At 45.3% G+C, this 26,857-nt stretch overlaps 1 protein-coding gene and 1 long non-coding RNA gene across 12 annotated transcripts in view; one reads left to right on the plus strand and one right to left on the minus strand.

Annotated features, from left to right (window-relative positions):
- The window catches only part of HECTD1 (HECT domain E3 ubiquitin protein ligase 1), a 365,311-nt gene extending 355,221 nt beyond the window's left edge, over window positions 1-10,090 (minus strand). For 7 of the 10 annotated variants that reach the window (XM_033952156.1, XM_033952155.1, XM_033952153.1 and 4 more), the window contains exon 1: window positions 9,154-9,358. The gene's annotated coding sequence lies outside the window, so the exon portion shown is untranslated. The other 3 variants (XM_033952151.1, XM_033952152.1, XM_033952158.1) reach the window with 3 other exon arrangements.
- Window positions 10,091-10,212: 122 nt separating this feature from the next.
- The window catches only part of LOC117363805, a 136,986-nt gene continuing 120,341 nt past the window's right edge, over window positions 10,213-26,857 (plus strand). For both annotated transcript variants that reach the window (XR_004540128.1, XR_004540129.1), the window contains exons 1-3: window positions 10,213-10,355; window positions 13,508-13,687; window positions 15,938-16,049. This is a non-coding gene — a long non-coding RNA (uncharacterized LOC117363805). The remainder of the gene's footprint in view (window positions 10,356-13,507; window positions 13,688-15,937; window positions 16,050-26,857) is intronic.

Raw genomic sequence — 26,857 nt, forward strand, 5'->3', positions numbered from 1 at the left:
TACATTCCTACCAGTGGTGGCTGTTTCAGTATAGCAACAAGAAAAGGCAAGGGGAGGGAGTCCTTTCAGCCAAGAAAAATCTTTATTCGAAACGTTTTGAATAAAGATTTTCTTGGCACCTCCCCTTGCCTTTTCTTGTTGCTCTGCTGGTCCCTCAAGGTGAGGTGCTCTTCTCCTGTTTGGCTGTTTCAGTATCACATTTTCAATAGCAAGAGACTGGAGGTACTGTAGAACTTGTCCAAAGACCTGCCTGTCCTAATGACTACATTACTATTAAAAACTCAATATTGAGGTATCACCCCTCACCACCACTGCCACTGACAGGAATGAGATTGGAGGATTCCCATACAGCTTAGAGGGAACATTGATCTATGCTTACTGATTTTTGGAGAAACAGTATATTCAAACACATTAAAATGTTCTCACAGGCTTTTCCCACTAGAACCTTAGAACTGAAATAATTGTGCTATAAAGTCATTCTATTTTCACCATGTTTAAAACTTTGCTTCAAATTCACATTATACAAAGCAGCTGCTTGATTCTTGATCCAAGAGTATTTGAAATCAGCAAAACTATTGCGATTGGGCAGAGGTAGGCCCTGAGTTTGCTGTGACAAAACGTGTGATTTTTGATTACTTTTTTCATACTTCTATAATTTTTCTTTCATACTGAAAGTATTATGTATTTTGTGAAGATCAATGACACAAATTCCCACTTTCATCTAAAATTTCCTAAAAGGAAAGTCCATAGGCTATTATTGAGATGGCTTGGGGAAATCCACTGTTTATTCCTAAGGAGAAGCAGCAAAAAAATCTGTTTACTACTTGGGATATAGCTAGGTACTTGGGACCTGGATTGGCCACTGTTGGAAACAGGATACTGGGCTTGATGGGCTTTTGCTTTGTCTTAGGTATTGCAATTCTTAAGTTCTTTTGCAAAATTTATATATTTTTCACATTCTGCTCTTTAAAAAAAATGCAGACTGTGAAGACTTTACAATGAACTATAAACATAACTGGTTAAGGGAGGAAAAAGAGCAGACATCAGAAAGGATAGTCAATTACAATGGGGTGCTGAAAGGTTCTCAGCCCAACCAAATTCTTAATTCTGAGCTTTATTTTGCCACACTGTAGCTGAAAAGAGTTATTTTATTTTGCAAAGTGCCAATTTGCAGAATCGTAATGCTATATTTTGATATTGTGACACATCATTGAATGACTACGAAAATGCCCCAGAAAAGAAAATGAGATGCTTAAAAAACACAATGATATAGGCAGGGACCCTACCTATTATCATTGTTTCTTTTTTTTATGTTCAATAAGTTTTTTTTATTATACTTTGAATAATACATTATCCAATAATACAGGAAAAAAAAAAAAAGGTAACACCAAAACAGAAAACATAATCAATCATACATAATTCCTTTTTAAGCCCACTAAAAGGGGAGACATGATACTAATTTCAACAACAAAAAAAAAAAGTAAAAGAAAAGATAAAGGAAATAATTCTCAGCTCACCTTCGCAGACCTTGAATCATTCCTTACTATAATAGGGATTTATTTCTCCTCTTTATTTCTTAGCGATGAAACAAAATTATTTCTGTTCACGAGCAACTAAAAACTGTTGTAATTGAATGGGGTCCCAAAAAATATATTCAACATCTTGTAACTTGACTAAATACTTACAGGGAAATTTCAGATAAAAAGATGCCTCTAGGGCCAAAACTCTAACTTTTAACCTCAAAAACTCTTTCCTTCTAAATTGAGTAGCTCTAGAGACATCAGGAAAAATTCTAACCAAATCACCACAAAACTTTGTTAACCTATTTTTAAAGTAAAGTTTCATGATTAACATTTTGTCTATCTCACTTACGCATGTTATTACCAGGGTGGACCGACTCTGAATCATATCTTGAGTATCTTCCAAAAATTCAGTTAAATTAATTTCAGTTGTAACCAAATGGTCCACTTCCTGGGCAGATTCCTTTTTTTTTTTTTTTTTGAGGAACATAGTAATAATTGTTTATTGGAAAATTCTCCGCATTGGGCAATCCCAGTATTTCTTTAAAAAATTTCCTTAACAAAATTTTAGGTGATAACAAATGAGTTACAGGGAAATTGACCAAGCGGAGATTTCTCGCTCTATACATATTTTCCATTGATTCTATTTTAGCATGTATCACAGTAGAATCTTTAACAGCAGATACTGAGACAGCATGTAATGTACTACATTGAGCTTCTGTAGCGTTTAGTCGTTGATCCAAACACAAATTGGAATCCACATTTTCTAATTTATGGGAAACAGACTGTGAAAAGTCCACCGTTTGTTTCATCGTTGACCTAAGAAAGCTTTCTACCCTAGAAATACCAAGCCACAAATCTTTAAGGGTAATATTGTGTGCTTTCTCCTTAAGTGATTGTTCCTCCACTACACCTGAAAAGTCCAATACTTTAGGTATTCCTACTTTCACACGATACTGGATGAAGGGGAGGGCTCCAGACAAAGAAGAGTTCATATTCATAGGTGGTACTGAGGAGTTACCAGTTGCCAATGTTAGATATCTATCCATGGGGCCAGATATAGCTGGTGTAGAACTCTTAGGTTTAATTTTCCTTTTCCCCATGATTAGTCTAACTCTACTGTAATATAGTTAATACCTATTAACAATACCAGCTCCTCAGCGCCTCGTGGCTCCAAGGGGCTCCCAAGTTGGCCGCGGCAGCGGCTTCAATATATTCGGTTGGGGTCGGACCCAGTGACGTCAGGGTCCGTCTCAATCAGTGCCTGCCACCAAAGTTACAGCAGGAGAGAACCGCTGCTGCAGGAAACTCGGGGGCGGTAATGGAAGTCTCCTCGCGTCCCTGAGATAAGTATCCGGCTCCCAAGTTGACCGCGGCAGCGGCTTCAATATATTTGGTTGGAGATGGAACCAATGACGGCAGGGGTCCGTCTCAATCAGTGCCTGCCACCAAAGTTACGGCGGGAGAGAACCGCTGCTGCAGGAAACTCGGGGGCGGTAATGGAAGTCTCCTCGCATCCCTCAGATAAGTATCCGGCTCCCCCATTGTGTCTTTTAAGTACATCATTGATTGAACCATATCAACAAAAAGTGTGTAATTTCAAGTGTGGAACTCCGAGCTGTCGAGAAGTTTCTCTTCCTGCAGAAGAAAACTCCAAAGAAAATCCATTAATTTATGATGCAAACATTGACAAATGCCCATCATACTCCACAGTGAAGAAGTGGTGTGCAAACTTCAGCGTGGAGATTTTGAGACCAAAGATGTAGCAAGATTTGGAAGGCCTCAAACGGTGTCAACTCCTGAAATTGTTGCCCATGTCCATGACCTGATTTTGGCAGATCAGGGAATATCGGCTAAAAACAATTTCTGAAACACTACAGATATCCAGTGAATGTGTTAGGTGTATAATCCACAAGGAGCTGGGTATGCAGAAGCTGTCAACCATGTGGATGCCCAAATGTTTGAATCCTGATAAGAAATCACATCAGGTGGACGCTTCCAAGTTGATTTTGCAGCATTTTCAGCGAGCTGGTGCCAACTTTTTAAACTAGTTACTGTTGATGAAACATGGTTACACCACTATGATCCTAAGACAAAACAACAGTCCATGCAATGGCAGCACTCAGGTTCTCCAAGGTCAAGGAAATTCAAGACCCAAAAGTTAGCTGGAAAGGTCATGGTCACAGTATTGTGGGATCAGGAAGGCGATTTAATGGCTATCTTCCAAGGAGCCAAACAGTTAATGTAGAATACTAGTGAAACGTGCTGTGCCAATTAAAGAAAAGAAAAAAAAAAAAAAAAGGAGAGGGAAGCTGAGGAAAGGAGTTATTTTTTTGCAACGCAATGCATATGCTCACAAGGCTGAGAAAACAATGGATGTTTCTGACACAGTTGTGGTTTCCCCAGATCTTGCTCCATCTGATTATTTTCCATTTCCAAACCTTAAAAAGAGTTTGAAAGGGTGACAAGTTTTCAGTGATTTGGAGGCGATTGCAGCAGCGGAGTAGTATCTCAGTGAGCAGACAACAGTATGTTTTGGAAGGGTTACAGAAACTTCAGACATGATGTGCCACATGTGTTGAACTTAGGGGTGAATATATGAAATAACTTGTAAGTTTCACGGCTCCATGTCATTCCCTTCTTGGTTGGGCTGAGAACTTTTCAGCATCTCCTTGTAGTAGCCAATCTCAAACTCTCTGTGAAAAAATATCTAAACCAAGAGTCCCTGATATCCAGCAATTCTATTTCAAAGACTACAAAATCATCCAATTCCCACAAGGGCACTGGAGACTGGAAAGATGGAGGCAGGCAGCACATTTAATTAATCTTGCTCTGATTGGGCACTAGGAAGAAAAAAATAGTGACACTGCATCAGCTGACTCCTCCCTATCAGCTACTCTGGACTAGAGAGTTGCACGGGGACAGAAATCCCACCCATCCCCGCCAGGACCCTCTCCGTTCCCACCCGTCCCCGTCAGGATCCTCTCCATCCCCACCCATCCCCGTCAGGATCCTCTCTGTCCCCACCCATCTCCGCAAGGAATTACCTCCATTCCCGCCCATCCCCATAAAAAGCAGCAATTACTTCCGACAGGATCATCAATTCCACAGTTTCTTTTGTGTTTGCGCTGCTGTTTTCCTTGTGGAATCTCTTTGGTGGAACCCTTTTTTTGTTTTCTGTTCAGGTAATTAACTTATAAACCCCCTTTTTTACTAAGGCTCACGTGTCCATTATATTATATGGATGAACCCTGCTTCCAAAGCCTTCCATCCCCGTGGGAGTCCCGTTGGCTAGAGGGGGGTCCCCGTGGGTTAGGGGGGATTCCCGCGGGACCCAAGGGATTCCCGCGATCCCCGTTCCCATGCAGACCTCTACTTTGGACCCAAGAGTTTTGAGCTGCATGCCATTCACCTTTTCTTCCTACCACCTGATCTGTTAGGAAAGGGGAAATGAAATTGGTACTGAGTACCAAAAGGTTCTCTGACAGCTGTTAGCTGGGAGAGAATAATGAGGTGCTGAAAGATATGGAGAAGCTACATGTTGTCTGGATGGGAGGGAAGGAGGCCAAGAATTAAATATACTACAGAGTAATCAGTAAGAAGATTAGAAGTGGACAAAGGATGTAGATGAGGACATCTTTATGTGGGGTGAGAGTTGAAAGAGCATGAAGAATTAGATCAGGTGGCAGAATCAAAGCTGAAGTACAGAGATAAAATGAATGAGAGTAGAGGTGGTGTGAGGAAATGGGAAGAGAGCAAGAAGGAAGGTCAATCCTCCCTTTTGAATCCAGATGCCATTCCTCAGTTTAGGATCCCTTCTTTCTCCTCTGTAATCCATTTCCCTCTGCTTTTTAATTCTCCCCACCCTTCCCTCCCTCTGTGCCCCATCTCTCTTCTTATCTTCAATTCCTCTTTTCCTTCTACATGAAATCTCTTCTTTTCCCTCCTCCTTCAATTCAATGTCCCCTCCCTCCATCTATTTCCTAAATTTCTTCCCCTTCATCACAATAAATGATCTTTTCTATCTCCCTTGTCAAAAAGGGTCAAATAACTGGACGGTGTTTAACACTGTACACCACCACCTACTCATTGATTCACTGTCCTCATTTGAGTTCCAGGGCTCTGTTATTTCATGGTTTTCCTCATATGCTTCCTGTCACACTTTTCGTATAAGCTCTGGAGGATCCTTGTCCGCTGCTATTCCGCTATTGGTTGGCGTACCTCAGGGCTCTGACCTTGGACCCCTTCTTTTCTCAATCTACACTTCTTCTCTTGGTGCTCTAATCTCCTCCCATGGCTTGCAGTACCATATCTATGCTTACAACTTGCAAATCTACCTCTCTACACCTGAAATTACTATAGGAACCCAGGCCCAAGTCTCAGCCTGCCTCTCTGACATTGCTACCTGGATGTCTCGCTACCATCTAAAATTAAATATTGCCAAGGCTGAACTACTTATCGTTCCTCTTAAACCTGCTTTACCCCCTCCTCCATTCTCTATATAGGTAGATAACACTCTCATTCTCCCCGTTTCAATGACTCGCCATCTTGTGGTCTTCCTCGTCTCATCTCTTTTCTTCTCCTCACATATCCAACATGGTTCATAGACAAGTCGGCGAAAGACAAAGGCGCGCGCTAAAGAAAATTACAGTTTTTAGGGGCTCCGACGGGGGTTTTTGTTGGGAGCCCCCCCAGTTTACTTAATAGAGATCGCGCCGGCGTTGTGGGAGGTTTGGGGGTTGTAACCCTCCACATTTTACTGTAAACTTAACTTTTTCCCTAAAAACAGGAAAAAGTGAAGTTTTCAGTAAAATGTGGGGGGTTACAACCCCCCACAACGCGGCGCGATCTCTATTAAGTAAAGTGGGGGGGTTCCCCCCCACGCCCCCCCTGTCGGAGCCGTAAAAACAGTAATTTTGTGCGGCGCGCACCTCCACGCTGCGCTCAATTGTCTGCGCGTGCCTTTGTCCCGGCGCGCTTTTGACCTGACACCATCCAACATTACCGCCAAAACTTGGCGCTTCTTCCTTTACACCATTACTAAAATCCGTCTCTTCCTTTCTGGGCATGCTGCCTAGACCCCATCCACACGCTCGTCACCTCTCGCCTGGATTACTGCAACTTGCTTCTCGCTGGTCTCTTGCTAAGCCACCTCTTTCCCCTTCAATCTGTTCAGAATGCTGATGCATGCTTCGTATTCCACTGGTGTCATTATACTCACGTTACCCCTCTTTCCTCACTTCACTGGCTCCATGTCTGTATCTGCATCCAATTCATATTCCTCTTATTAACCTTCAAAGTGTATTCACTCTGCAGCTCCTCGGCATCTCTCCTCTCTTATTATCTCCTATGCTCTGCTCTTGGAACTCCACTCGTCTGATAAGTCTCTATTGTCAGTACCCTTCTTCTCTACTGCAAACTCCCTTTTCCATCCCTTCTATCTTGCTGTGCCACATACCTGAACAAGCTGCCTGACCCGGTATATCAGGCTCTGTCTCGGTCAGTTTTCAAGTCCAGGCTGAAAACCCACTTTTTTGAAGCAGCCTTTAAATCCTAATCCTACCACATATTAGCTCCATATCCCTTCCACCCCATCATCCCCCTTCTTACTCTCCACATGAGCGACATGTATAGATTCCCCCCTTTTTGTCTTTTGTGTCTGCTATAATTAGATTGTAAGCTCATATGAGCAGGGACCGTCTTTTGTGTATTTAATGTACAGAGTTGCGTGTGCCTGGTAGCGCTATAGAAATATTAAATAGCAGTAGCAGCAGGACATAAGGGAAAAAAAAAATCAAAAATCAGAAAATAGCTTTTTATGAAGGACAAGCAAGAGCCCAAAAAAAGAAGATGTTTACTAATTTATGGAAATGTTAAAAATGTTAAAAATTACATTATTGACACTCGGGACTCCTTTTATCAAGCCGCGCTAGCGGGGTTAACGCACGCGTTTCATCACATGCTAACCCCCGCGCTGCCCAAAAACTACCGCCTGCTCAAGAGGAGGCGGTAGCGGCTAGCGCAGCTGGTGATTTAACGAGCGCTATTACGCACATTAAACCACTAGCGCGGCTTGATAAAAGGAGCCTTCAGTCTCAAGAAAAAACTAACTGCAAGTATTTGCTATCAAAATGTATAAACACATTGGCATGGAAATTTAAACAGACAGTAAGCTCTGAAAGCACTTTCTGACTCATAGCTCTCCCCTACCACCACCCAAAAAAAAAAAAATCCCCACTACTCTGAATTATCTTACCCAAATCAGGAAAACCTGCTTTTTGTACTGCCTGTTTCTATTGCAGAAACAGAGCTAGTTCTAATCATATTCCAGAGCAAGCAATACAATTAAGGTAAAACAGACTTCCTTGACCTCCAAATCAGTCAATTTCAAACTATTTGCAGAGTTGCTGCTCTCTAATTCTGCCAACATTCTTCTTAAAAAGATTTCCATTAAAGGAAACATACAAACTGCTGAAATAGGAGAAATGTTCAGCTTATTTTACTTTTAAATGATTTCTGCATATGACCTACAGTATTTTTTTTCAGTGAACCAAATAGTAGATATGCTTTTTTATTAGATAATAATTCTCTCAAACTAAATTGCAAATTTGTCCTGATAAAGGGATTACAAAAAAAAAGTAAACAACCTTGTTGCTTTTGTGAAAAATAGCTATAAAGAATGTTATTTAATATATTAACTCAACCCTAACCCCCCCAAAAAAAATCTACAAACAGATTTTTGTCCTAGTCACCACAAAAAATAGACAAAAATACTAGACCTTCCCTACTTCTGAGTGAACAGATTCTTTACCAAAACATTCTTTTCAGTTACACTTGGACCATAGAACCTCTTTGTTGGTTACTTGTTTGTTTTTACATGTTTCAAACACATCTACTCATTTATTTGCTTCTGAACTCAACTCGTCGGAGCTCGTCCAACGTTTGGTTTGTTTTTTTCCCAAATATAGAAACAGAAATATAAAATTAGTTTATAGAGGGGACCGAAATTGAGCCAGCAAGCAACAAAAGAGTTCTTGAGTGTCCACGACTGTCACACTCACAATACAAAACGCAATAATTATCAAGTATTAAAAAGCTCAAAGCCGCTTGGACAGGCTCCATTCCCTCCTATGTCGTATGACAAATTATAATGAAAGAAAACCACACTGGAGAAAATTGCACAGCAAGCCAACCCGGATCTGGTAAACATCCCCCGGATTTCAGAGAAGGCAGGCACCAGTGATCTTGCTTCAGTGAGGCTACGTGGGCCAGAGCTCCCCAGGGCTAACCTCCCAAAACAGGGGTGGGGGGGTATAAAAATGTTAAAAAAGGAGGAGCAGCTTCCGACCCCTTGAGGGAGATTAGGTGCAGCCCTCCAGGTGAGAAGGGAAACTTGTAAGAGCCGAGGGCTGCCCCTACAACGGTTCCGCGTTTCCGGGCCTCCAGGGGACTCCCCCCGAGTCTTTCTGGCCACCAGCAGTGCCAACTTTGTACCCCTGGGCCGAACGAGCCATTCGCCTAGTGCGAGAGGCCGCGGGCCCCGCCGCTCGGCCCGGGAGCGTAGCGCAGGGAAAGTTCGCCGGAGAGAGGCGAGGCCTAGGGGGGACCGGAGCCGGCTACACCGGAGACTTACCGCCAAGAGCCGTTGGTCGGCTGCGCAGAGAGCCGCGGGAGGCCTGCGTCCCCAGCACAGACTCCCGAAGAAGCCGGCCCGGGCCGCACGGCCACCCGGGAGAGAGAGGGGGGGGGGAAGACAGGCGGCCGCTGAGAGACGCGGCGGAGAAGGAAGAGCGCCGAGGAGGCGTCCGATCACGAGGGGGGCTAGCGAGTCTGAGAGAGCTTACCGCTGCTCGCCGCCAGAGGCGCTGTCGCCTGGGCGGAGCGCCTGAGTCGTGCTTAAGCGAGCGAGCCGTCGCCTCTTCCCGGCCGCCGCAGGAGGGCGCTGTAACTCGGAGCGCAGAGCGCAACAACCTTGCTGCAGACGTAGCTTGGGAGACTCTTTGACGCGTTGCTAAATTAGGAAATTTCTAGCCAGGTTTGTTGACTGTAAACATGGTGCAGCTTCTGGATTCGCCGAGCGCTGGTAGTTGGAAGATTCTCTGAAGGGTTTGGTTATTTTCGATCATTGGCTTTGCCTCGAGGATCTGAATGGTGTACAGGTTTATTATACTCTGCCTTGGTCTATGTGAATATAAATCTAAATAAATAAAGCCAATGCATTTATTTTTGGGGGGAAAAAAGTACAAATCTAGTTGCTTTGCCTCGTCTTACAATTTATTCTATTTATTTTCCGAAGGTCTGAACAAACGTGAATTAATAAATTGTATTTGGATTTTCAAAAAGCATTTGGTAAAGTCCCCTATGAGAAGCTGTTCAGAAAACTAAAAAGCTATGGGACAGGAGATAATGCCCATACCTGTCAACTGCCCTGCATTCGGTGAGAATCTCCAGCTTCTAGAGGTCTCCCACAGAGGGAACAAAAACGGGACTGGGTAAGGGAGGGATCCCCCGGGTTTTCAAGACAACCTTAAAACAAGCCGTTTTTTGGCTAGCGCCACTGCTGTTTATGTGGAGCGCCTTCCACCCTGACGTCTTCGATCCTTCTCTGATTGATCCCGCCCCCAGGGCAGGATTAACCAATAGGCCATGTAGGCACGTGCCTTGGACCCGAAATGGTCAGGGGGGCCCGATGAAGGAGGGCATCAACATTGTTTTTTCCAAATGGCGATGGGCCCCTCCAGCATCAATCGGCAACCCGATCGACAACGCAGGTCCCACCCCAATTGGCAATGCAGCCCTCCCCCATCGACGGAGAGTGACAAGCAAGCAACGCGGGTAAGAAAAGCAATGGGAACTGTAATTGTGCAAGCGGTACTTCTTGCCCAAAGTTTCCCCCTGGCACAGCTTCCTGTTTCCGCCTGAGCGCATGGTGGGGTGGGATGGGTTAGGGGGCCCAGTGTACTTGTGTGCCTAGGGGCCCTCGACAAATTAATCCTGCCTTGCCCGCCCCCTATGACGTGCTGTTGGTGTCCCGAGTGAGCGGAGGAACGGGCAGAGAGTAGAGGGTGCGGGGACTCCCTGCAGAATGGCAGAGGCTATTGTGGCTGCAGAGAGGTGAAGGGTAGGGGGGCAGCGGAAGCTGCTACACAGGGGGAGTGGGTGGTAGTGAAAGAAGCACAAAGTAGGAATCATTTTCCAGGAAAGAGGAAATACATAAATAGTAGACAAAGTGGGTTGAGGGGGACAGTGGAAGGAGAGGGACCATGGGTGTAAAGGTGGACAGAGTCATGAAGTACAATAAGTGTGTGCTGAATGAAGGATAGATATCCTGGATATAATGGGGAGGAGGAGGGAAAGGAAAGGAGGAGACGCTGGAGATTCCTGGGGAAGAGAAGGAAAGAGAGAAAAGCTGGAAATAAAATCATGAGGAGAAGGACTGGACACATCAGCAGGACTCCCTACAGAAAAACAAGTTGGGGTGGAGAATTCACAGGAAAAGGAAAATTGTAATGGTTGCAGACAGTGAGGGGGGTGGTGGAGGGGTAAAATAAGAGAAAGAAGGGGAATAAGCTGGACGGTATTCTGTCTTAAGGGACCCTCGACCACCAGAGGGCATCCGCTGAAAATCAGGGGAGGGAAGTTTCATGGAGACTCCAGAAAGTACTTCTTCACCGAAAGAGTGGTGGATCAGTGGAACAGACTCCCACTGCAGGTGGTTGAGGCCAGCAGCGTGACGGATTTTAAGAGTAAATGGGATGCTCACGTGGGATCTTTAAGGGAGTAAATTCGGTAGCGAATACTTGGAATGGGCAGACTTGGTGGGCTATAGCCCTTTTCTGCCACTATGTTTCTATAATTAACTATTCTAGTAGTCCTGAACGCTAGGGTTTTGCATCTGAACCCAGTTGCTTGCAGAATTCTTTCAATCATCTTTTGAACTCTGCCTCCCTCAGTTTTTTTCTGCAAGCAAATTACAAGCGTTTCTGTTCTGCAGTTTTATTATTTTCTGTTATTTTTTTCTAAATGTTCAGTCGGAGGCTTGATGCCCAGAGGTTCCCACTTGTTGGCAGAAGTCTGCTGGTAGCAGGGACACTTAGCTAGCCAGCCTGCTTTCGTATTTTTTGAGCTCAGGGGCCGTCCCTGCGTAGCTTCTGGCATCCCTGATTTATCAGGAGCTTGAGCACAGGCTGTTTGGCTCCTTCCCAGCTTGGCCAGGATTAATAGTGGGTCAGCTGTATGGTTCTCTCTCCCTTCGTGGCAGAAGGTTTTTCCGAGGATTAAGGCTCAGTCTGACCTGCAGCCTAAAGACCAAGTTCGTCCAGTGAACCTGTGAGGCAGAGTTCTCCCTTTATCCCAGCTGCATTCCTAAGCTGAAGCAGGCAGGCACATGGCATAGCGAGTAAGGCTATTATAGCCTATGGGGAATAATCGGTGTGTGTGTGGGGAGGAGTTCTCGAAAACTGAAATTTAAAGGTTTCTGCCGCCAGAGCCAAGGTTCCCCTACCTCTTAAACCCCTTCAGGGAGGTCCCTAAAGGCCGTTTTTGGTGCAATTTTACTGGCGATGGCCATCTTGGATTTTGAACAGTCTTTTTTTCTACAGCCTCCATCTGCCTCATAACCACTCAATTTTACTTAAAATTGACAGGGATGGACCCCTCAGGCCGTCCTACCCCTATATTATGCCAGGTTTGTGCTGGATGCCTGGCCGAGGAGCATCCATGACCCGCATGAGACGAAGTATGCAGGGGAGAGGCAGGAGCCTTGGGCTCAGCCTCCTCCAAGTTCTGGGCTGGGGATCCGCATGAGGCATGTTCCCAAGGGAAGAGATCCCTTCCCAAGCCCTCCGAAGGTGCACTGGCCAAGTACAGATGCAAGGTGGCCACGGGCTCAGGAGGACTGATAGGGGGTCCATGTCAGGGTCCTCAAGACCCCCAGTACAAGGCTTCAAACTGGATTTTGTGAGTCTAATGTGGAATTCCTCTTTAAACTGCTGAGGGTCCTCAGTATCTTCGTTCAGTATGATAGAGGTGATGGTGTAGGGCAGGGGTGCCCAAAAGGTCAATTGCGATCAACCAGTAGATCGCGAAGGCAACGCGAGTCAATCGCAGAGCCTATCCCCGGCTCCGTGATAGACTCACATTGCCTTCACATTCTACCTACATCCCGACGCCGTAAATAGGATGCAGAAGCTCCAGGCCGATCAGCCTGGCTGGCCCGGAACTTCCTCTCTGACATCAGAATTGACGTCAGGGAATGGAATGCTGGTCGGCACGACGCTTCTGCGTCAGGAAGCAGGGAGAGCTTAGGGTGGCGGTGGCTTGGGGGCCTGTTCTCCGATGGCGGCGGCAATGGCTTGGGGTCAGGCAGGGAGACAGACAGAAAGAAAGAAGGGAAACAGAAAGAAAGGGGGGACAGTGAGATAGAAAGAAAGAAGGGACACGGAGAAAGGGAAGGGGGCAGAGAGAGAAGACGAAAAAGTTGGGGGAGGGAATGAGGTCTGGAGGAGAGGAAGCATACAGTAGGCTGAAAGAAGGGAAGAAATATTGGATGCACAGTCAGAAGCAGAAAGTGCAACCAGAGACTCATGAAATCACCAGACAACAAAGATAGTAAAAATGATTTTATTTTCAATTTAGTGATAAAAATGTGTCCGTTTTGAGAATTTATATCTGCTGTCTATATTTTGTACTATGACCCCCTTTACTAAACCACAATAGTTGTTTTTAGCACAGGGAGCCTATGAGCGTTGAAAGCAGCGTGGGGCATTCAGCGCAGCATCCTGCGCTAAAAAACTGCTATCGTGGTTTAGTAAAAAGGGAGGTGGTATATTTGTCTATTTTTGTATAGTTGTTACTAAGGTGACATTGCATAGAGTCATCTGCCTTGACCTCTTTGAAAAAACCCGGAATATAAATGATAATTAACATTTTCTCTGCAAACAATGTGCTTTGTGCTTTATGGGTTTTTTTATTTTTATTGTTGGTAGATCATTTTGACTTGGTCATTTTAAAAGTAGCTTGCAAGCTGAAAAAGTTTGGACACCCCTGGTGTAGGGGATCTCCTCTCAGCATGTGCCCCGACCGGACGAGGGAGGGAAAGGGCCATTTTGGATGATGCAGCAGCTGGGATGAGGGTGTGCACGTTCCTCCAGCTCATCTATGTTGAGGTAAGGAGGAAGGGGGTGGCAGAGATGGGGAAGGGAGGTCATTTGAAAGTGTGGGAGAGTGGGCATCTCTCCTGCTGCGGGGGGGAGGGGATCGCAGGATTTTTAGTGTACAGGAGAGAGTGGGCATCTCTCCTGCTACAGGGGGGGCGGTCGGGTCGCGGCGGGATTTTTAGTGCAGCAACAGAGAGTGGGCATCTCTCTTGCTTCAGGAGGGGGGCAGTTGCATCGGGATTTTTAGTGCAGTAGGACAGAATGGGCATCTCTCCTGCTGCAGGGGGGCCTTGGCTGGGAGTTAAGGGAAGCTTTGTTTTTTTTACAGCATTGACAGTGGCTTTTTCTGCACATGTGCCTATTGCTATCACCAGCAAATTAAGCAAATCTTCGCTGCTGTCCGCCAACCTCATTTGAATGCATTAGCAGACCATCACTTTTAAACACGGGTTTTTGAGAATCCTGGCCTCAGTATTTTATAGACCTCTATCATATCTCCCCTGATCCATCTCTTCTCCAAGCTGAAGAACCCTGCCACTTTACTATTTCCTCATAGGGAAGTCATCCCATCCCCTTGTTGTCTTCTCTCTATCTTTTCTTATTCCTCTAAATCTGTTTTGGAATGTGATGTCCATACTTGCATAGTAATCGAGGTGCAGCCACACCGTGGAGCAATACAAAGGCATTATAACATATCATTTAACGTACTTATAAATGATCTTGAAATTGGAGCAGATGACATAATTAAATTTTCAGATGACACAAAATTATTCAAAGTTGTCAAAACATCTAAGGGCTGTGAAAAATTGCAGGAAGACTTTAGGAAATTGGAAGACTGGGTGTCAAAATGGCAGATGAGATTTAATGCAGACAAATGCAAAGTGTTGCATATTGGGAAGAATAGTCCAAATCATAGTTAGCTGATGCTAGAGTCCACCTTTGGAGTTGACACTCAAGAATAAGATCTGGTTGTCATTGTTGACACTACACTGAAATCTTCTGACAAGGGTGCAGCTGTGGTGGCAGCTAAAAAAGCAAACAGGATGCTAGGAAATATTAGGAAAGGACTGGTAAATAAGATCAAGAATAATATAATGCCTCTGTATTGCTCCATGGACGACTTTACCTTGACATTCAGTTCTGATTGCTATATTTCAAAAAAGATATAGCGGAATTAGGAAAGGTTCAAAGAAGCGTGACCAAAATTATAAAGGGGATGGAACTCCTCATGTCTGAGTTAAAGCTAAAAGGGAGGTATGATTGAGGTTAACAAAATCCTGAGTGGTTTAGAATGGGTGCAAATGGATTGATTTTTTTTTTTTTACTTTTTCAGAAAATACACCCAGTCAAAGGTTTGTCTAACAAGACCTGCCTCTAGTGAATCCATGTTGCCTTGGGTCCTGTAATTCTCTGTTTTACAGACATTTCTATTCATTTTCTTACCACAGAAGTCAGACTTACCGGCCTTTAGTTCCCTTCTTTTTCCTTCCACTTTTGTGGAGAGGGACCACATCTACCCTTCTCCAGTCCTCCAGTACCACTCCTTTAGCAGGCATCCCCAGCCAGTCAGGTTTTCAGGATATCCATAATGAATATTCATGGGAGAGATTTGCATGTGCTACCTCCTTGGGATGCACATTTCTCTCATGAATATTCATTGTGGGTGTCCTGAAAACCTGATTGGCTGGGATGCCTCCAAGTCTAGGTTTGGGAACCACTAAGCTAGTGGCGTAGTGAGGATAGGATGTGCCTGGGGCAGTGGCACCCCCCCCCCATTCTTTCACGCCACCTATACTCCTTTTGCGCCACCCACACCACACTCGCGTGCTCCCTTCCAACCCCCGTACTTCTTTAAATCTTCGCCATCACAAGCAACTTCTCCACCGGTGTTGACTTTCCTTCTGATGTCATTTCCTGGCCCCGCAACCCAGAAATGATTTTAGAGGGAGCCAGGCCAGCGCAACCAGCAGGCTAGAGTACCGGTAGTTGCTTGCTTTGGTGAAGATTCAAAGAGGTAGGGAGGTGGGGAAGGGAGGGCATGAGCATGGCATAGGGGCGGAGAGGTAGCAGCACCTTCACCAAGACGGCGCCCAGGGCGGTCCATCCCCCCCCCCTTACTATACTACTGCACTGAGCTAGTCTAAACTTCCTTCCATTAAATGTAATGACTAGCAATACATAACCTGTTGACTGTTGTATGTACATATTCATACTGTTTTCAGATTTCTCATACAGTTACAGTTTCTTTCCTCACCACAGTTACATAGCAGGCAAGAAAGAGACACCAAGATCACAGACTTAGCAAAATGAAGTGCCCACAGGACCAGCTGCCTAGAGTTCAAGGTGGCTCTGGTTACATGAGATCACCCATGTAAGTTCTTGTTTACCAGGCTGCTGAAGCAGTCAGAGATTTTGCAATAGGATGAAAGTATGTTAAAGGTTGCTAAACATGTGTCTGCTGTTTTTAGTTAATTATCCCAATGTGGAACACTGAAAGCATATAGGGAGGCAAACAGTGGATGCCTATGAAAAGGCAGAACAGGCAGTCTTTGAGCAATTCAGTTACTGTTATATTTAGTTTGTAAACAGTTTCACTTTCAGAGTGTGCTGCGTCTCCAGCGACAGGGTGGAAAGTTCCCATGTGAAAATGTGCAAGATTTATTGCTTCTCTGCTTAAGGAAAAATCCTTGAAAGCTATCGGGGTTCTATTTGAGTAGAAGGTTAAATTGGTTAACCAGATATCACATCAGTCAGTTCCGCCTTATTATTTTTTGGGAAGGGGGAGTGTCCCTGAGGACTCCACTGCAGCTGCTGCCATCTCCCATGGGGGCTACCACTTCTCTCATACACCACGGCCTACTGGTTGAGATGGAGGTATTGGGCTTCTTCTCTCTCTTTCTTGCAGAGATTTCAACCTCTTCCCTTCCTTCCTCATTTGAAGTCCACTCCATTGGCCTATTCACTCCTCTACCTCACTTTCTCACCGTTTGACTTCTGGCTATCCGTCTTCCTTTATTCGTCTTCTCCCTCCCTCTTTCTTGGGGATTTTAACATTCACACTGATGATCCCTCCAACATTTATGCATCTAAGTTTCTTGCCTTAACCTCCTCATTTGATCTCCATGTATGCTCCACTACCCCTGCTCACTGAAATGGCCACTGCCTTGATCTTGTCTTCTTCTCCAACTGCTCTCTCTCTAACTTCGCCACCTCACAGCTTCCTATCTCTGATCATCATCTTATAACCTTCACAATTACTCACCCTCCCCCCCCAAGCCACACCCTGTTATCACCAACAGGTTTTGAAATTTTCATGCCTTTGATCCTTTCACACTTTCCACCACTGTTTCACCTCTGCTCGCATCCACTATGGGCTAGATTCACTAAGCCTACCTATCAACTTCCGACCACTTAGATCACAGGTGTCAAAGTCGGTCCTCGAGGGCCAGAATCCAGTCGGGTTTTCAGGATTTCCCCAATGAATCTGCATGAGATCTATTTGCATGCACTGCTTTCAATGCATATTAATTGGGGAAATCCAGAAAACCCGACTGGATTCCGGCCCTCGAGGAAGGACTTTGACACCCCTGACTTAGATGGTCTACGCATGTGTCGGGATCACTCTAGAGTGATCCGGGCGCTCGGTTGGGGGCATGATTCCGATCACCCTCATTTGCATGAGGGCGATTTGTGAATCAGCTCCCCGGACATGCTGTCCTCTGTTGCTGCCTTGAATTCCTATCATCTCAATAGACTCAATAGACTCCTATCATCTCAATAGACTCTTGATCCTCTATTGAGATGATAGGAGTCTATTGAGTCTATTGAGATGATAGGAATTCAAGGCAGCAACAGAGGACAGCATGTCCGGGGAGCTGATTCACAAATCGCCCTCATGCAAATGAGGGTGATCGGAATCACGCCCCCAACCGAGCGCCCGGATCACTCTAGAGTGATCCCGACACATGCGTAGACCATTCTAAGTGGGAGATTGCAATATGCCCCACGCTAAACGCAAGGAGGCTGTCCGGCTGGACCTTCCTACAACCAGGCAGTTCTTGATGGACCAGTTCCTGACAAGCTCACGGCCGTAGAGAGAGGGGGAATAATCCCTGCGGTTGCTCCGGTGGAGGGAGACATCGGAGCCTTAGGGCTGGAAACATCTCTGTCCCCCCCAGAAGCTCGATTATCGCCTAATGCGGCTCAGGGCAACGTTGATGGTGCTAACCGGAGGGGGGCCTCACGTAATCCTAGGAGCCAAGACAACATCGCGTGGAGGAGCGGCGAGAATCGACTCCTCGCAGGCAACTTTACCTAACATTTGGAGATTGCGCCAAAAACAAGAAGCTGCAGCAACTCAATCAGCCAACCAGATATCCAAAGTTGTGAGTAAATTGGATGAACTTTCTCTTTCAGTACAAAATACAAAGATTGAAACGGACTCTAAATTTGAGCAAATCAGTAAGGAAATATCATCCTTACAAAATATATCTACTACTGTGGTTAAAGATAGAGTCTTCTTTCAAAGAAAAATTGAGCAATTGGAAAATCATATTAGGAGGCTTAATCTACTGGTACTAAATTTTCCCAAATCATTGCTGACTAATCCTTTAGATTTGTTTAAAAAATGTTTAATGGAAAATCTAAAATTCACCTCCAAAATGATTCCACCAATAAATAGAATATATTATCTGCCTAAGAAAAGAGATAACTCACCTGATAATCACCAAGAAACAGAACAGCGAATTGATTTGAATAACTTAACCGAACTATTAGAAAATTCCCATGAGGAAATCAAACACCGAAGAACATAGGTGATTTCATTGGTCTTTGAGCAGGACCTGAATTTAATTATGAAGGCCTTTTTTCAATTTCCCCAAAGTTTGTTTATGGGACAAAAAATCAGGAAATTCCCGGATGTTACAAAAATAACCCAGGACCGCAGAAAATTATTTCTAACTATGCGGGAAGAGGCAGTAAAAATGGGAGCAAGTTTCTTGTTAAGTTATCCATGTAAATGCCAGATAAAATATGCTAGGACAAAATATGTCTTTTTTTGTACCAGGGCAGCTTTGAACTTTTTTGGATGCAAAATAATTATTTCAAGTTTGAAAGAGCTGTAAAATAAAAAAAGCCTTTTCCTCGAATTTAATTTAGTTATTAAAAGAGATCTCCTTATCTTACTTTCTTGTTTCTCCCCAGAACAGATGGGGGTTTAAGGAAGAGTTTTGGATAATTTAATTATTTTTTTTTCTTTTAATAATGGTTGTGCGCCACTAATATGATTATATGTCAATAAATCATATGTATTCTTTAATAATAATGCTCTGTATTGCTGTAACAAGAGGATTCTTGTATTTAAGTTGAAATGCAAATAAATAAATAATTAATCGCACGATCAAAGGTAGGACATAGCCAGCAGCAGTCTATTGGGGCAGCATACATTTCCTCTCCCTCCTCCCCACATTAGTATATTATACTTTTGCTAGTAGGGATGCTGAAGCCCCACCAGTCAAAGAAATCCACTCCCAAAGCTGCCTTCTTTCTCTTTGTGTTGCCTCAAGACCAAGGAAGTCGGTGGCACTCCCTGAGCATGATCAGTTCATGGATGAACTGAGCATGCTTGGGGAGTGCAACTATCAGTGGCTGGAGGCATGCTGCTGACTTCTCCGCTCCTAAGGCAGTATGAGGAGGAAGGGGACGACAGGTAGCAGATTTCTTTGACTGATGGGGCTTCAGCTACTCAACCAGCCACTGAACATATACTATAAATTTGGAGGGAGCCTGAGTCAGGAGGAAGAGCCCCAATATCTTCCTTTTTCCCTCCCTCCCTCCCCTATCCCATACCAACTCTCTCTTGCTCCTCTCCCTCCAGGTCCAACTCTCTCTCCCCCTCATCCTTCTCCCCATCCAACACTTCCTCTTTCCCTCCCTCATCCCAGGTCCAACTCTCTTCTCTCCTTCTCTTTCCTCCCCACAGTCTATATTTCTCCCTTCTAGACCTACACCTAGACCCAACCGTCTATCCTGACACCCCCTCCGATCCTAAAACCCCTCACCACACCGGCACTTGGCTTACCTTTCCAAAGCAAATTTTGGCCCTGCAGCCAGTGGCAGCCCTAGTACAAGGCTGCCTGCAGCCTGCACCAGGCCTTCCCTCTGACTTGGCCCTCCCCCTTCTGACATAACTTCCTGTTTCAGAAGGGGATGGCCAGGTCAGAGGAAACATCCAGTGCAGGCCACAGGCAACTTTGTAATAGGGCTGCCAGTGGCTGCAGAGCCGGAGATTGCTTTAGAAAGGAAAAGGGTGCCATGCAGCAGCGTGGGGTGGGGGGTAGAGCTGTAGTCGGGACCATAAGTGGAGGGGAAGGAGAGATATTGGGCCATGGGGGGGAAGGGAAAGGAGGAATGCGGGCAAGGCAGAAGGGCTTATCTTGTGGGATCCCTACGAGGGTCAAGATAAGGAAATTGGGTCATTAGGGCATAGACAGGGGGTGGGTAAGCAGAGTGGGCAGACTTGATGGGCTGTAGCCCTTTTCTGCCGTCATCTTCTATGTTTCTATCTTTAATATTTTTTATTCTCATGCCTTTTCAGTAGTATCTAAAGGTCCATTAATTCAGGTGGAGTAGGGTTTGTTTGTTTTTTTTCAATCTCTGGAGGGTTTACAATCTAATTATCTGAGGCACTGGAAGGTTAAATGACTTGCCTGAGGTCACAAGGAGAGGCAGTGAGATTTGAAACCTGGCTTCCTTGGTTCTCAGCCTACTGCTCTAACCACTATCTTGCTCTTCCAATTTACTGACAATTTGCCTGTGTTAAAATGCACTAAATGGCAGGTAGGTTAAAAAGTGAGTCAAAATTTCAGGATTAATTATTAAAACTTGCTCATTTATTTTCTTGCAATATAGCATCACGACCATACTGGTTATAATTAGGCACAGTTGCATAGAGTGTAGTCACCTCAACTTTAGATTTTAATATCAGCTGTCAAAACTAATTCATTCCTATCTCCCCCTTACATAACTGCACTCTACAGACCTGTCAGAAGCACACATGCATTGCTTTTAAAATGAACTGCTGTGTTGGCTTTTGTCTATTACATGTTTTGCTTATTTGGGAGCCTTATTTGCAATTACTGTTCCCATGGGTCAAAGCTTGGTTCTCAATTCCCTGAAATAGTTGTTTTACTTAATATTCTGCCTAGAATGTTTTTGTTCCCTAATTACTTTAGTATTTCATGGATTTAAAAAGGACTTTATTTTGTTCTTTAATGGGATAGGGAGGGGCTGTGTTGTTCAGAGTGCTTAAGGAAATGTTAATACTTGGGGGTCCTTTTACTAAGGCGCGATAGTGCGTGCTAAATGTTAACGTGTGCTAACACGTCCATAAGATATAATGGACACATTAGCATTTAGCGTGCGCTAAGACAGTGTTCTTCAACCTTTTTACACCTATGGACCGGCGGAAATAAAATAATTATTTTGTGGACCGGCAAACTAATAAGACTGAAATTTTTTAAAACCCCATTGCCGCCCTGTCCCCGCGAGCTCGGTCCCTTTAACTATCTGATCCCATCCGCACAAGCCTCAAATAGTTATGATTTTATATTGAACATATTTTATTAAAGTATAAAAAGAAACAATATTCTGTACAATTGTCATTTTATAAATATAAATAATACAGGGCAAGGATCAACAAAACCCCCGTCTCCCCTCCCCTTCACATATATCCCCTCTACTATCAAGAAAACTGAATAAGCCAAATTATTACAGAATGCTACACAAATATCATGCTAACAGAATACCACAGTAACACATGGCAGGAATGGTGTTAGGGGGAGTGCAACTAGGGCAACAGCCTCCTGGTCAGAGAGAGCCCTAAGACAGCTGGAAGCTAAAGAAGCACTGCCTGGGCTTTGCACTCCCCAGTTATGTCTAACATCAGCTCTAGCAGGATACATATTTTAAATCTGATATATTCTAATCACAAGATTAATAAAATTATTTTTTTCTACCTTTTGTCTTCTCTGGTTTCTGCTTTCATCGTCTTTTCACTCTCTTCCATCCAGCGTCTGCCCTCTGTTTCTTCAATCCAGCATCTGCCTCTTCCATCCACTGTCTGCCCTCACCCCTCACCCTCCCATATGGTATCTGCGTTCTTTCTATGCCCCTCTCTCCTACACCAGATCTAGCATCTTTGTCCCTCTTTCCTTATTTTTCATCTGACCCCCCTTCCCAGCATCAATCTCTCTCTACCTTGTCATTCCTCTGTCTCTCCCCTTTCCCTCATCTGATCTCTCCATTCCATCCTGACTCCTTCCCCTCCTCTAATCTCCCTGCCAGCTGTTTCCTTCCAATGTTCCTCCTCCCCTGACCAGCAGTACCTTCTCCCTTTCTTCCTCCCCTTATCCAACAGTAATTCTCGTCCCTTCCCTTTCCCTTCTCACCTGTCAGAAGTAGCCCCTTCCCCTCCCTTGTCCAGGAGTACCCCTTCTCCCTTTCCTCCTCCTAGCTCTTGCCTGCGCTTCACTCCAGCCACAGAGGGAGATCTTCGGGCAGCGTGGGAGCCCTTGCTCCGCCACCCGAATCCCCCTGCAGCTCTTTTGGCCTGCACACAACTTCAGGGCAGCTCCATAGATACCGGGAGCTGCCCCGCCTCAGCCGGACCGTCCCGTTGCAGGGAAAGAGGTTTCGGGTCGCGTGGGAGTCCAGCTCCGCCCCCGAAACCCCCTGCAACCCAGCTCTTGCCTGCGCTTCACTCCAGCCACAGAGGGAGATCTTCGGGCAGCGTGGGAGCCCTTGCTCCGCCACCCGAATCCCCCTGCAGCTCTTTTGGCCTGCACACAACTTCAGGGCAGCTCCATAGATACCGGGAGCTGCCCCGCCTCAGCCGGACCGTCCCGTTGCAGGGAAAGAGGTTTCGGGTCGAGTGGGAGTCCAGCTCCGCCCCCGAAACCCCCTGCAACCCAGCTCTTGCCTGCGCTTCACTCCAGCCACAGAGGGAGATCTTCGGGCAGCGTGGGAGCCCTTGCTCCGCCACCCGAATCCCCCTGCAGCTCTTTTGGCCTGCACACAACTTCAGGGCAGCTCCATAGATACCGGGAGCTGCCCCGCCTCAGCCGGACCGTCCCGTTGCAGGGAAAGAGGTTTCGGGTCGAGTGGGAGTCCAGCTCCGCCCCCGAAACCCCCTGCAACCCAGCTCTTGCCTGCGCTTCACTCCAGCCACAGAGGGAGATCTTCGGGCAGCGTGGGAGCCCTTGCTCCGCCACCCGAATCCCCCTGCAGCTCTTTTGGCCTGCACACAACTTCAGGGCAGCTCCATAGATACCGGGAGCTGCCCCGCCTCAGCCGGACCGTCCCGTTGCAGGGAAAGAGGTTTCGGGTCGCGTGGGAGTCCAGCTCCGCCCCCGAAACCCCCTGCAACCCAGCTCTTGCCTGCGCTTCACTCCAGCCACAGAGGGAGATCTTCGGGCAGCGTGGGAGCCCTTGCTCCGCCACCCGAATCCCCCTGCAGCTCTTTTGGCCTGCACACAACTTCAGGGCAGCTCTATAGTTTCTGATTACATTTTCCTCGGAAATATTAGCATGACCACAATTTACTAATCATAGTTCAACAACCACTTCTTATACTGTATGGAACATTAATGAGCATTGCTCTCCTACTGTATTGATATATTGCTTTAATCTGTCTAGTCTGTTAAAAAAAAAAAAAAAAAAAAAATTATTGGATATATTCTGAATTCCTAATCTCTTACCACTTAATTTTACCTCCCTGTGTTTCGAACCCCCCTTGCCTTCTTCCCCCCCCCCCCCACCGTGTGCAGAATCATGGCATGGCCTAACCCCCATCAATGTGCAATTCTGATCCTACTTTTTCACCTCACCCTCAGGATATGCACTGCAGACCCTTATGCCTCAACCCCCATACCGGTACACATCTCCTTATACCGCCCAATAAAACCAAAAGTTTTTACGGTCTCTTCCCACACGCCTCAGAACCAACCAAATACCAGTCCACCTACAAACCCACCACCCGCCCGCTATTCGTATAAGCGCTACCCAAAAAAACCTAGGTCTCTAAAAAAATTAGCCTACTCCCAAGACTATCCTGTCGCCCACCCCGACCAACAGAACCTACTAGGTTTCTACCTAAATATTAGATCACTGAGGAACAAAGCCATTCTGATCAAAGATTGGCTGAGTGAAACTAACCCAGACTTTGTACTAATCACTGAAACCTGGCTTCACTCCGACCAGGACATCATAATCAAAGACTGTCTACCCCCAAGATTTAAGATTCTCTCCCTGGCCAGAACCTGGGGAAGAGGTGGTGGTCTAGCTATAATCTTCAGAGACCACCTCAACTGCTCTCTACTTAACACCAAGTCCTCGCCTAACGCTGAAATACTAGCCTGTTCTCTTAAGTCAAAATCCCTGGCCGCCTCTCTAACAATTACTCTATTTTATATCCCACCAAAAAAATGGAATCTAGCCAAAGAGGACTTTGCGGAAGCCTTACTTACTAACTCCTTAACTAGCCAATACAACCTACTGTGCGGGGACATCAACATCCACCTCGAGCAACATGATCATCCAGAAGTATCAGATTTCTGGTCTCTCATCACCCAACTAGGCTTCTTCAAATCCCCACCAACCAAAACTCATCAACGAGGTCATCAGCTAGACCTGGTGACCTTCTCCTCCAAAGCACTGTCCAGCCCAAAATTCAATTGGATCAAATCCAATTGGTCAGATTCCCTATGGTCTGATCACAGAATCTGCGACTTTTACATTGACTGCCAACAAAAACCCTCTAAAAACGACAAAGCAAGAAATATCAAAACTATCACCTCCAGGGGTAAGATTGACCCAGAGGAATTCTGGGCCCTCTACGAAAAGAACACAAAACTAAGCGAAGAAACAGAACAAATTATGACAGACTGGATCAACGACAGCACAAATATCTTAAACGAAATAGCCCCAATAAAAACCCGACAAATCAGAACTACAAAGCGGGAGAGATGGTTCGATGCAGAGCTTCTTCAGTTGAAGAGGGACCTTAGAAAATCAGAAAGAGTATGGCTAAAATCGGGATCCCAGGAACTCAGAAACGCCTGGAGACTCAAACTAAAAACCTATAAAAACCTTACCAACGATAAAAGGAAAAAATTCTATTCACACAAAATTGGTGACACTACAAATAACAGTAGCTCTCTCTTTAAGCTGGTTAATGACCTATACAACATCGAGACATTCACCAACACCCACGAAGATTCCACATTAACCGCAAACACCCTAGCTGATTTTTTCACCTCCAAGATTAAAAAACTAAGATCTACTTTACCTGCCTCGACTAATCCTCTTGAGCTTTTTCCCATTCTTCCTGACACAGACATACATAAACTAGAACAAGGATCCAGAACAGATCTAAACTGGAACCAATTCAAAACATTGGACTGGGAAACCTTTAATAAACTCTACAACAAATATTCTAACTCCTTCTGCAAACTAGACACCTGCCCACCAAACATCATGAAAACTGCGCCCATCCACTTCAAAGCCAACATGCTATCCTGGGTGAACCTCCTACTTTCCTCAGGAAACTTTCCTCCAGACCAAGGCCATATTATGTTAACCCCAATCATAAAAAACACGAAAGACCCCCCAAACACCCCTTCTAATTACCGACCAATCGCTAGCATCCCTCTTTTCACCAAAATAGCTGAAGGGGTAGTAAAAGCTGAGCTCTCCGCCTATCTGGATAAATTCAACATACTATGTGACAATCAATCAGGCTTTCGAACAGAACACAGCACCGAAACCATCATAGCAGCCTTAATTGACCACTTGCACACCCTTTTCAGTCGGGGCTCCAGCGCCTTGATACTCCAACTCGACTTGAGCAGTGCATTCGACCTAGTAGACCACAACATTCTTCTCGAATGCCTGTCCCACATAGGCATCTCCGATCAAGTCCTCAATTGGTTTCGCGGATTCCTACAAAACAGATCCTACAGAGTACTTAAAAACGACTCTTCCTCACCTAGCTGGGTCAACTCCTGCGGGGTGCCACAAGGCTCCCCCCTATCCCCCACCCTATTCAATATCTACCTCGCCTCCCTGGGTAACCTCCTTCACAACCTCAAACTCAAATTCTTCATCTACGCAGATGACATCACAATAATCATCCCACTCTCCACTTTCTCCTCAGAACTTCTAGCCTACATCACAAGCATACTCAATCAGTTAGAACTTTGGATAAGAACATAAGAACATAAGAAGCGCCATCTCCGGATCAGACCTTCGGTCCATCAAGTCCGGCGATCCGCACACGCGGAGGCCCTGCTAGGTATACACCTGGCTTATTTTATAGCCAACCATATCTTTATATGCCTCTCTCAAGGAGATATGCATCTAGTTTGCTTTTGAAGCCTAGGACTGTCGATTCCGCAATAATCTCCCCTGGGAGAGTATTCCAGATGTCAACCACTCTCTGTGTGAAGCAGAACTTCCTGATATTAGTCCTGAACTTGCCCCCCCTTAGCTTCATTTCATGTCCTCTTGTCCGTGTCAAATTGGACAATGTAAATAGTTTTTTCTGCTCTATTTTGTCGATTCCTTTCAGTATTTTGAAGGTCTCGATCATATCCCCACGCAGTCTCCTTTTCTCAAGGGAGAACAATCCCAGTGTTTTAAGTCGATCCTCATATTCCAGTTTCTCCATACCCTTCACTAGTTTAGTTGCTCGTCTCTGCACCCTCTCCAGCAGTTTTATATCCTTCTTTAAGTAGGGAGACCAATGTTGGACGCAGTATTCCAAGTGGGGTCTGACCATTGCCCTATAAAGCGGCATTATAACTTTCTCCGATCTACTCGAGATTCCTTTCTTTATCATGCCCAACATTCTATCTTACAGATTAAAACTAAACCCGGACAAAACAAAATTCTTCCTAGCCTCCCCCAATGACAAAATCAAAGACTCCACAATCCAGGTGAAAGGTCTGGTCTTCCCCCTCGAACAAACAATAAAAATACTGGGAGTCACTCTAGACAAACATCTATCGCTAGAAAATCACACCGATCTCACTGTCAAGAAATGCTTCTCAGTGCTCTGGAAACTGCGCACCATAAAAAAATACTTTGAAGACTCCTCTTTCCGCTTATTGGTACAATCCTCCG

Source organism: Geotrypetes seraphini, chromosome 7, assembly GCF_902459505.1.
Source record: "Geotrypetes seraphini chromosome 7, aGeoSer1.1, whole genome shotgun sequence".
NCBI lineage: Eukaryota > Metazoa > Chordata > Amphibia > Gymnophiona > Dermophiidae > Geotrypetes > Geotrypetes seraphini.